The 9,511-nt window shown below is 39.4% G+C and overlaps 1 protein-coding gene across 2 annotated transcripts in view; it reads right to left on the bottom strand.

Annotated features, from left to right (window-relative positions):
* Positions 1-8,811, bottom strand: part of LOC101990365 (TRPM8 channel-associated factor 1) — a 46,644-nt gene extending 37,833 nt beyond the window's left edge. For both annotated transcript variants that reach the window (XM_013352473.2, XM_005363807.3), the window contains exon 1: positions 8,659-8,811. The gene's annotated coding sequence lies outside the window, so the exon portion shown is untranslated. The remainder of the gene's footprint in view (positions 1-8,658) is intronic.
* Between the last annotated feature and the right edge of the window lie 700 nt (positions 8,812-9,511).

The raw sequence follows: 9,511 nt of genomic DNA, 5'->3' as shown, positions 1-9,511 counted from the left end.
GGTGCTCCCCTCACTCATGTGACAGTAGGATATACATGTTTTCTTGTTTGGTCTCTGTGTATGTGTAAGGTGCTCCCCGAACTCACCTGTGCTGGACCCACACAACACACACATCCGCATCCACATGAATAACATAAAATACTTGATTCCAAAGGAAGCGGAAAACAAACAAAGGAACAAAGAGAAAACAAGGCTCAATTTAGGAGACTCCAACCCCATTGTTAGTGACATGTTTGTTTTCTTCCTAACTGATGTGTTGGAACTCAAACTGCTAAGGAAGTGGAGACTTTGGGTGGCAATGAGGTTTTCCATAATGTTACAGATGTGGATTACCTGTGCTTAGCTTTTTTGCAGGAAGAAAAAGAGACCAAGATTTCTCTCATCTATCAGTGGAGATACAGTGAGAATGCACTCATCTAGAAACCAGGAGGCTTGCCCTCACCAGACACAGCACTTGTCCCATCCTTATATTATATGCCCAAGCCTCCAGAACCACAAGGAATAAAGCATATGGAGTCTAGCCTACAAAGATAATTCAAAATTTATGAAGCAAAATCAACAGCAAAAAAGTGAGAAATGAATCCACAAACACAGTTAGCAGATTTAAATATATGTTTCTCACATATTCAATAAAACAAGGGCCAAGAGATAGATTATTTGAATAACATAAATGATAAATTGGATCCTATTAAGTGTATAGAACATATACATTACAAATGATAGAATACATTATTTCGAGAGTATGTGAAACATTCTCCCAAAAGAGATCATATATTGGGCATAAAAACAAGTTATATAATCACTGATAATAATGGAATTCAAATAGAAAGAATAATCATTAGAAAATTCTTATTTATTTGAAAGAATGTGTTTGTGTGAGTGTGTGAGTATACCTGTGTGTACTGTGTTGTGTATCGGTGTGCACTGGGTATGTGTATGGGAGTGTGCTAACATGTATGTTGTATGTTTGCAGGCATGCATGTGCCATCCTAGTAGTCATGTGTGTGAAGGCCAGAGGCTGACATCAGGCGTCTTCCTCAATCATTCTCTATGTTATTTTTTAAAACAGGATCTCTTACTACACCCAGCACTCACCAGTTAGCTAGAATGGCGAGCCAGTAAGCTCTGGGTATCCTCTGGTCTGCAACTCCACTCAGCACCAGGGTTGCAAATATGTGTGCTACCAAGCCCGTCTTTGTATGTGGGTACTGGCAATCTGAACTCAAGTTTTCATGTTTCCATGACAGGGGTTTTACTTATCATGCCATCTTCCCAGCCCTGAAATAATAAGTTTCTAAGTAGCTTAGGTCAAATGAGAAATCATAGTGGAAATTAGAAAATATTTAAACTCAATAGTTACAATAGCAAAAATTGTGGAAGGAAAAAAATGTCAACAAAATTTTGAATAAAATATGACTGCTTGGGGGAAACTGTAGCACTAAGTGTGTGTGTGGGGGGGGGTAAACTGAGCTTCCCTCTTAAATTAGCTGGAAAAATAATAGCTTAAAGCTAAAGAAAGTGGATGGAAGAATAATGAACATACAAGCAGAAACCAAAATTAAAAAAAAATTTGCAGATTCACAGGAAACAAAAGGCTGCTTTTAATGAACCTAAGTAAGAATGATTAGTAAACAAAAGAGGGAGGGAGGGAGGAAGGTAGGGAGGAAGAGAGAGAGAGAAAGAGGGGGAGAGGGAGAGGAGAGAGAGACAGAGTGGGAAGGAGGGAAGGGAAGGGAAGGGAAGGAGAGTGAGCTGTTAGCTGCTTATTAGAAATGCAAAGGCTGTGCTGTCAAAGTCCCAAAGGGCACTGGGAATATGGTGAAGTGATGCAGGTATCTCAGTGTAACAAATTATTGAATGTAAACTTGACAGATTCAGATGAATTTTCAATTTCTGTAAAACAAAATCCATCCAAAATGACACAAGAAGTAGAACTATAAACAACCCTATCCATTACAGTTATTTAATTAAAACTTCAAAGACACCCCACCAGATGTTTAGCTCAAGAAATAATCCTTAGTAAATTCTTTAAGCATTTAATACAATACAATGCTAATATACATTTAAAAATTCAAGAATATTTTTTTCTAAAATCTAATGATAAAGAATAAAGTCAGAATATAAAGTACTGCTTTAATATAAGACATTAAAACTCTATGCAAAAGCTGATTGTTGTAGTGCATACCTTGAATCTTAGCACTCAGGAGCAAAGGCAGATGGATCTCTACAGCCTGGGCTATTGGGCTAGCAAGAGAAAGACAGTCAGACTGTTTCAAAGTGAATACATGAATAAACATATTGACAAATTCTGAGCAAAATCTTGGAAACCTAAGTTCAGTGACAGTTTTTAAAGAGTCTGGAAATAGATATATAATATACAGTTATTTGCTTTACCACAAATCAATTCAATCCATGGATGTCAAGATATGTTTTCAATAACTAAGCCTTGATAGATTAGGTAACTGTGTGGAAAAAAAATAAACCCTAGCTCACATCTCACGTCATGTACATAGAATAATTTGAAATAAACTACAGTTTTAGTGCCAGTAGGGTATAACTAAGCATAGGGCAGATCTGGGGAACTAGGGAGACAGTTTTTTTTTTTTTTTTTTTTTTAAGAGGACTAAAGTACTAACTACAAGTGTTTTGCTTTGACTACAAAAGTCAAAGGGTATTTACTATCTGGGTGTGAGGGCTCACACTTATAAGACTTGGGAGACTAAAGAAGCAACGTTACTTTGAACTCAAGGCCAGTCTCAGCTACAAAGTGAGATCTTGTTTCAAAATGCGTTATTTTTTTATGACATAATTAAAATTAAGCAAAGTGATGCAGTTATTTTTATTAGAAGCCCTTATTATCAAAGTGAAAAGGCAAGCTAAAACAGAAAGCATATTTGAAATTCATTCACGCACTGAAGAATGCTTATGCATATCCAGAACATGATAGAAACCTATGTCCTACACCAAAATGAACAAAACACCTAAATACTTACAAAAGAGGAAACCTAAATGGCCAGGAAAGGAAAAACAGAAATGTTTCATGTAACTTTGCAATGAGAAATTCCAAATTCACCTTACAATGAGAAACCTTGGTATAATTTTCTGTATTTGATAACTCTTGCAGACAAAGGTTTTACAGGCAAAGTTTTAATGAAAATACATACAATTGGAAAGCATAACAATTTTAAAGATATACATATAACATTACGTAATTAGTATAGATTCATTCCAACCTCCAAAAAAACTGAATTTCAATGCTAGGTTTGTTTTTTGTTTTGTTTTGTTTTTGTTTTTGTTTGTTTGTTTTTTGTTTTTTTGAGACAGGGTTTCTTTGTAGCTTTGGAACCTGTTCTGGAACTAGCTCTTGTAGGCCAGGCTGGCCTTGAACTCACAGAAATCCGCCTGCCTCTGCCACCGAGTGCTGCGATTAAAGATGTGCACCACCACTGCCTGGCTTCACTCCTGGTTTTAATAACTCAGCGGAGTCAGTATCCATCCTATTCTTTGACTACAGGGTGAGGTAGGCTGTATTTACTACACGATATGAAAGAAGCTTCTTATGACCAACTGGAAACTGAAAGGTGCATTTCCGGACTAAGGAGATGTCTCAGTTGATAAAATTCTGGTCATAAAAGCATAAAGACCTGAGTTCAAAACTCCTCACAGAATGGTAAAAAGCTCGGCATAGTGGCGTGTGTAATCCCAGAACCTGGAAACAAGGGCAGGTGTCTGTAGCTCACTGACTGGTGAGCGTCACCCAATTGGTGAGTTTGAAAATGAGATGGACAGATCTTAAAAAGCAGAGTCTGAATATTGACCTCTGGTCTTTGTATGTACACATGTGTACCCTGTCACATGCAAACATGCACATACTGTATGTACACATGAAGCACATTTCTAATGAAAATCTAACTAAAATGAGACCATGGTGCTAATTATAAGTCCTTAAAGCTGTAATCTAAGACTTTTCATATCAAAGTTTGTGGGATATTGCTAAAATGTAGCAACAGAGCTTCAAAAATTTCAACGTTTAGGAAGAAAACTCAATGAGCTAAGTACATAAATTTTAGACTTTAAAATAAGTGAAAAGCTAATGAGGTTAAAAAAGTGTGTGTGTGTGTGTGTGTGTGTGTGTGTGTGTGTGTGTGTGTGTGTGATAGCCAATAAAGTACACCAAATTCTGGCAAAACAATAAAAAATTGGAATAAAAACATTTGCCCATATTACTAAAGAAAGGGTCATATCAGTAGGAAACAAAACGATTTAAACCAATAAAGATTCTATTCTATGAATATGGAATACATATGCAGTTTATCAAAAATTGGTGCCATGAGAAAGCCTAAATAGTCCTACAATTGTATTTTAATAATGAAATAATTTATTTTAATTAACTTGAAAATAAAAACATACAGCTAGTTTTAAAAAGGCATCTTCAGCTGAGAGGTAGTGCTGCGTGCCTTTAAGCCCAGCACTTGGGAGACAGAAATAGGTGGATCCCAGTGAGTTTTAGGCCAGCTTGGTCTACAAAGTGAGTTCCAGGACAGCCAGGATTACAAAGAAAAATCCTGTCTCAAAAAAAAAAAAAAAAAGCAAACAAATCAAAAAAGGCATCCCCTATAATTATTCAAGCAATTAAATCAACAAACCTAAAATCCCCAAACTTCAGACCCAGAAGGTTTTACTAATCAAGGATGGAATAACTGCAGTATTGTCCAGATTTTTATGATAGGCAAGAACACTATCCATACTATTTTGAGATAATACCAGTAGCAGATCAGGATAGCAGTACAGCACAGAAAGGGATAACTATAGACCAATGTTTAAATCACACAAATGTAAATAATGCTTGTCTTTTATGCTATGTATAAATGCTATGACATATAAACTAAGAGAGGGTTTATTCTAGAAGTATCAGCTAGCTTACTATTAGAAGTTAAATGCTATATATAGGCCTTGTCACCTAAAAATATTTAAAGAAAAATAATTATATGATGCTTTCTCTTGTTAAAAAGGTTTATTTTATTTTGCATTATGTGTAAGCGTGCGGGTATGTGCATGTGAGTGCAGGATCCCATAGAGGTGAAAGGTGTTGGCTCCCCACTCCTGGAGCTGGAGTTACAGGGGACAGTGAGCTACTCCAGTCTTCAGCAAGACAAGTAGACAGCCTTAACTGGTGAGCCAGCTCCCAGACCCGTGAATTACATGATGCTTTTAAAAGTCACAGAAACAACTGATGAAACATTCACTTATGATAAACATGATCGCCAAATGAAGAATTTACTGGATAGCTATGGAAATGCTATGTTTAAAGTCTATATAGTAAAACCTTCCTAAGTGGCATACCTCTCCAAAGGAGGAAGGGAGGAAAAAGAATTTAAAGATTAGAAATATGCAGATAAGGAGAGAAACAAAATTGTCATGATTTTTAGATGATATTATTGTTCATGTTGTAAGTTTGAAAGCAGTTACAGGTAAATAAAATAAGTAATAAATTCTATCCAATTTGATTGACAAGTAATTAATATATAAAGGCAAGTATATAAACAAGAGTAGAAAACTTAAAATATATACACATATGGAAAACTTGATTCATGGAATAAATAACCATTGGAATAAATAACAAAGCAATCAATTCTCATGTTGGTTAAGACTGACTGCCAAATGCAAAACCATTGGCAGCCTTGGAAATCAATGGAAGACAGTACAGTAGCTTAATTTATAACCTCAAGGACACAACTGTGTCCCATGTGTGCCTTTGTGTATGTGATATGCATGTATGTATATATGTTTGTATGTGTATGGATGCCCTTGGGTATAGGTGTTCTACATGTGTGTTCCTGCTTGTGAAGGCTAGAGGTTAATGTCAGGTGGCTACAGGTGCTTGTGAGTTACCTGTGAATGCTGGGAACTGAACTCTTCAACAAGAGGAGTACACACCCTTAGTGGCTGAGCCATCTCTCGGCCCCATGAATTACACAAGCTTTCAACAACCACAGAAATAACTGACGAAATTGTCTCCACTTTAGTTACTGAGCGAGGCAGGTTCTCTCCCTGGACCTGAAATTAAAAATTTGCTATTCTAGCAGGTAATCTTGCCTTGGTGGGGGGAGGGGGTCCCCTCTATACTCTCTATTACAGGTGATCTGCCACACCAGGCTAACTTTTACATGGGAGCTTAGTACCCAGCACTGATCCTCAGGCTAGTACAGCAAGGGCCTTTATCTACTGAACCATCTCTCCTGCCCCTTGAAAGATACAATTCTTAAACGAGACACACTATAAGAGAAAAAGGACTAGACACTTTGAATTTCTCATTGAGAGACATGGAGAGATAAAGAGAAAGAAAATGTCAGAAGCAATCCGGAAGCAGATATTTGCAGCATATACGATATCTAAATATTGATCAAGGCATGGGTTGCATTAAGAAAAAACTCCAATGTCAATTAAGTACAGAAAAATAACTTACTAGGAGAAAACTTACAAACCAGGTTATCAGACATGCGGATAGAAAGTAGACCCTTGAGCGGCATTTACAAAAGCAGGCTGTCTTGTTAGCTATGCGGATAATAAGTAAACTCCTAGCAGAGTACGTCTAGTCCCTACTTGCCAGACTGACTAAAAATGAAATTTGTTATGGCAGGTCTGTCAAGCATCGAGATCTCTGATCCTTCATCAGAGGAAGTGCCAGCCAGTCTGGCATTCGAGAAGGAGCCTGGAAATGACCTAATAAAGTTGAATATGTACAAATCTTACTACCCACTCATCCTATTCTTGGATGCAAGCTCTAAGGAAACATCTGTGCACATAGTAGGGATGCTAGAAGACATTATCCAGTTGTCATGACAGGCAGTCTTTAGAATGCTCACCTGAAGGCATCCATGCCCTTATAAAATCCACCAACTTGGGTGTGTGTGTGCGCATGGGGGGGGGCAATCACTTCTAAGGAACAGAAAAATGACAAAAATAATGGGATGTCACTTTTGAGATTAGGAAGGAAAAAAAAAAGAGTCTGGTTCTTGCCTTTCTGCGGCAAGTCCTTACTCTGGGGTGGGGGTGAGGGGAGCAAGATGTCATGTTGTAACGAGCCTCTATAAAGACAGATATGTCTAGCTGAAGTCAGGAAGGTTCCAATTCTCCAACAATCCTGAGTCAGCTCCTATGAGTCTTGAGGTGACTTCAGCCTGAATCAGTAGCCCTTTACTATACAGCATGACCTCTAGAGACTCCAGCTAAGCCTCTAGTAGATTCTAGATCCACAGAAATGGGCAGATAGCAAGGAATAGTATAAGTGCGTTTGTTATTTATTGTTGACTTTATACTGATTGCTGTCGGGAAAGTTTGTCAATTAAACAACAAATACATCTCCCAAGCTAGAAACCCAGATATCCAACAGTAGATTAAATACAGAGTATTGAACCATTAAGAAATAAAAATGAACTAATCATAAACTAATCATAATCTCAGAAATGTAGGAATACACAGGATAATATTTATGATCTGAAAGTATGACAAAAACATAAAAAATATGTATATTTTACACATAAACATTAAACTATGCAAAACACCAAGCAAGATGATTAAAAGGACAATCACGAAGGATGATATGTCTCAGGGAGGTAGGGGCAGGGAAGAGCCTCTCCAATATGGTGTCCAAGGTCCTACAGTGCCTTATTTTCACAGGCATTTTGTTATATATATATATATATATATATATATATATATATATATATATATATATATTTCTTAAATTGGTTTGAACAAAGCAAAACAGAAAGTAAAGAGCTGAAATGCAATCAGACCACACGTCGTTTGGAGAATGGACAGACAGGTGGCTAACAGACAGAGGCCACAGACAGAGACATTCTGTGCTTTACATTTATGTAAGGGGTTCGTTCTCAAACATTCACGATTGACTGTCTAATTGGTAAGATCCTTTTTATTCCTCGCATTTTGTCCTTTGGGGCGCCCTGCTCAGCAGGTTGAGCCAACCCAGGAGGCCAGCTGGGGGGAGGGGGGTGTTTATCTGCCAACTGGATAATCCAGCGCTTGCTGGTGCAGGCCAAAGGCATTCCAGACCAGCGTTCTCCGGAATCCCCACGCCCCGCATCACCCGGCCTGCGTCTCCCCAACCACCTCTCAGCGCAAATTCACTCCAGCACTGGGAGAGGACTTTTACCTAGGAGCGGGGGCAGGAGGCTCAGCAGAGTCCTGAGGCCCTAAAAGAATTCTGTGTGGAGCCTCCCTCCGGTGGGTGTGATAAGAACACCTCTGAGGTTCCTTTGATCAAATCCCAAAGGCTCCCTGCTGAACACAAACCTCGCAGCAAGGAAATGAGGAGGGGGAAGGTATAGGAGCGGGGGTGGGGGTGGGGGGAAGGGAGGATGTCCTGGAGAGCGAAGAAAAAACAATAAGGGAACCCTGAAGGAGATACTCTGCAGGGAGCGGAAAGCTCAGAAACTGACAGAGAGGAAGATCTCCACCGTGGAATACCTCAGCCACCTCGGCACGCCCAGAATGCCCTTACCAGTCCCCCACGCAGCCAGCCCCGGACACTCGCCACCCTCTCCCTTTCCCGCTGAGCACCCCACCCTTCTGGCAGTGGACTTTGTCACCGCAGGCCTCTCCTGGTGCAGACATGGTCGCTGACCCCCGACTCACTCTTTGCCTCGCTGTTCCCTGAAGTGTAGGTTCCGGGCACAAGGAAACAGCTACAAAATGGGCACCAGGTGGTCTCCAGAGGGAAGAAGATTCAGGGCCTAGAAGGGAACGGGCGCTGGACCACAGGCTGGGGGACGTGGAAAGTCACTGGCAGAGAAGGGGAGCAAGTGATGGGCCGGCCCTGAGAACTGATTGGCCACACGGGGATGTGGGCGGTGCTAGGCTCTCTGCTTCCAGATCTCAGAGGCCCTGTTTTGTGTCAATTTCTGCTCCAGGATGCAACACTATCTGGGATGGAGATGCAGTTCCACCTCCTTGGACGTGCAGCCGGGCAATTTATTAAATAAATAAATAATTCTTAACACTATGAGCAAATAGAACATCGACAAAATAACAGATCCTTATAGGAAATGATGCACAATACATTAAGAGAAGAGTTAAATCTATAGGTCCTATATTAATTATAATTAAAAAGTCAAGTTTTGGTAAAACAGTATGATTGCATTTGTTACATCTTATGTAAGAGAAAGCCTAAGAGTGAAGACTTCAGTTCCTGATTCATGAATCCACAACCATGGAATTGCTATAAAACCATACTTGCTCTGTATGACAAGTTAGGAAAACCGGTGAAAAGCTTGGATTTTTAAAAATAAGTTTTGCTGCATTCTTTTTTCCATGATTACATGTATTTGTTTGTTTAGTTGCATGTGCTGTGTGTTTGTGCTTGTGTTTGGGGGGAGCATACAATGCGTGGTGTGTGACAGTGGCGGTCCTGGGGGGCAAACTCAGGTTTTCAAGCTTGGAAGACAGTGCCTTTACTCCCTGAGCCGTCTCACTGTCCCAAACGTTTGTA

The sequence above is a fragment of the Microtus ochrogaster genome, linkage group LG12 (genome assembly GCF_000317375.1).
Source record: "Microtus ochrogaster isolate Prairie Vole_2 linkage group LG12, MicOch1.0, whole genome shotgun sequence".
In the NCBI taxonomy this organism is placed as follows: Eukaryota; Metazoa; Chordata; class Mammalia; order Rodentia; family Cricetidae; genus Microtus; species Microtus ochrogaster.
Note: the sequence above shows the minus strand (reverse complement) of the source record. Positions and strands in the feature narration are given on the sequence as shown.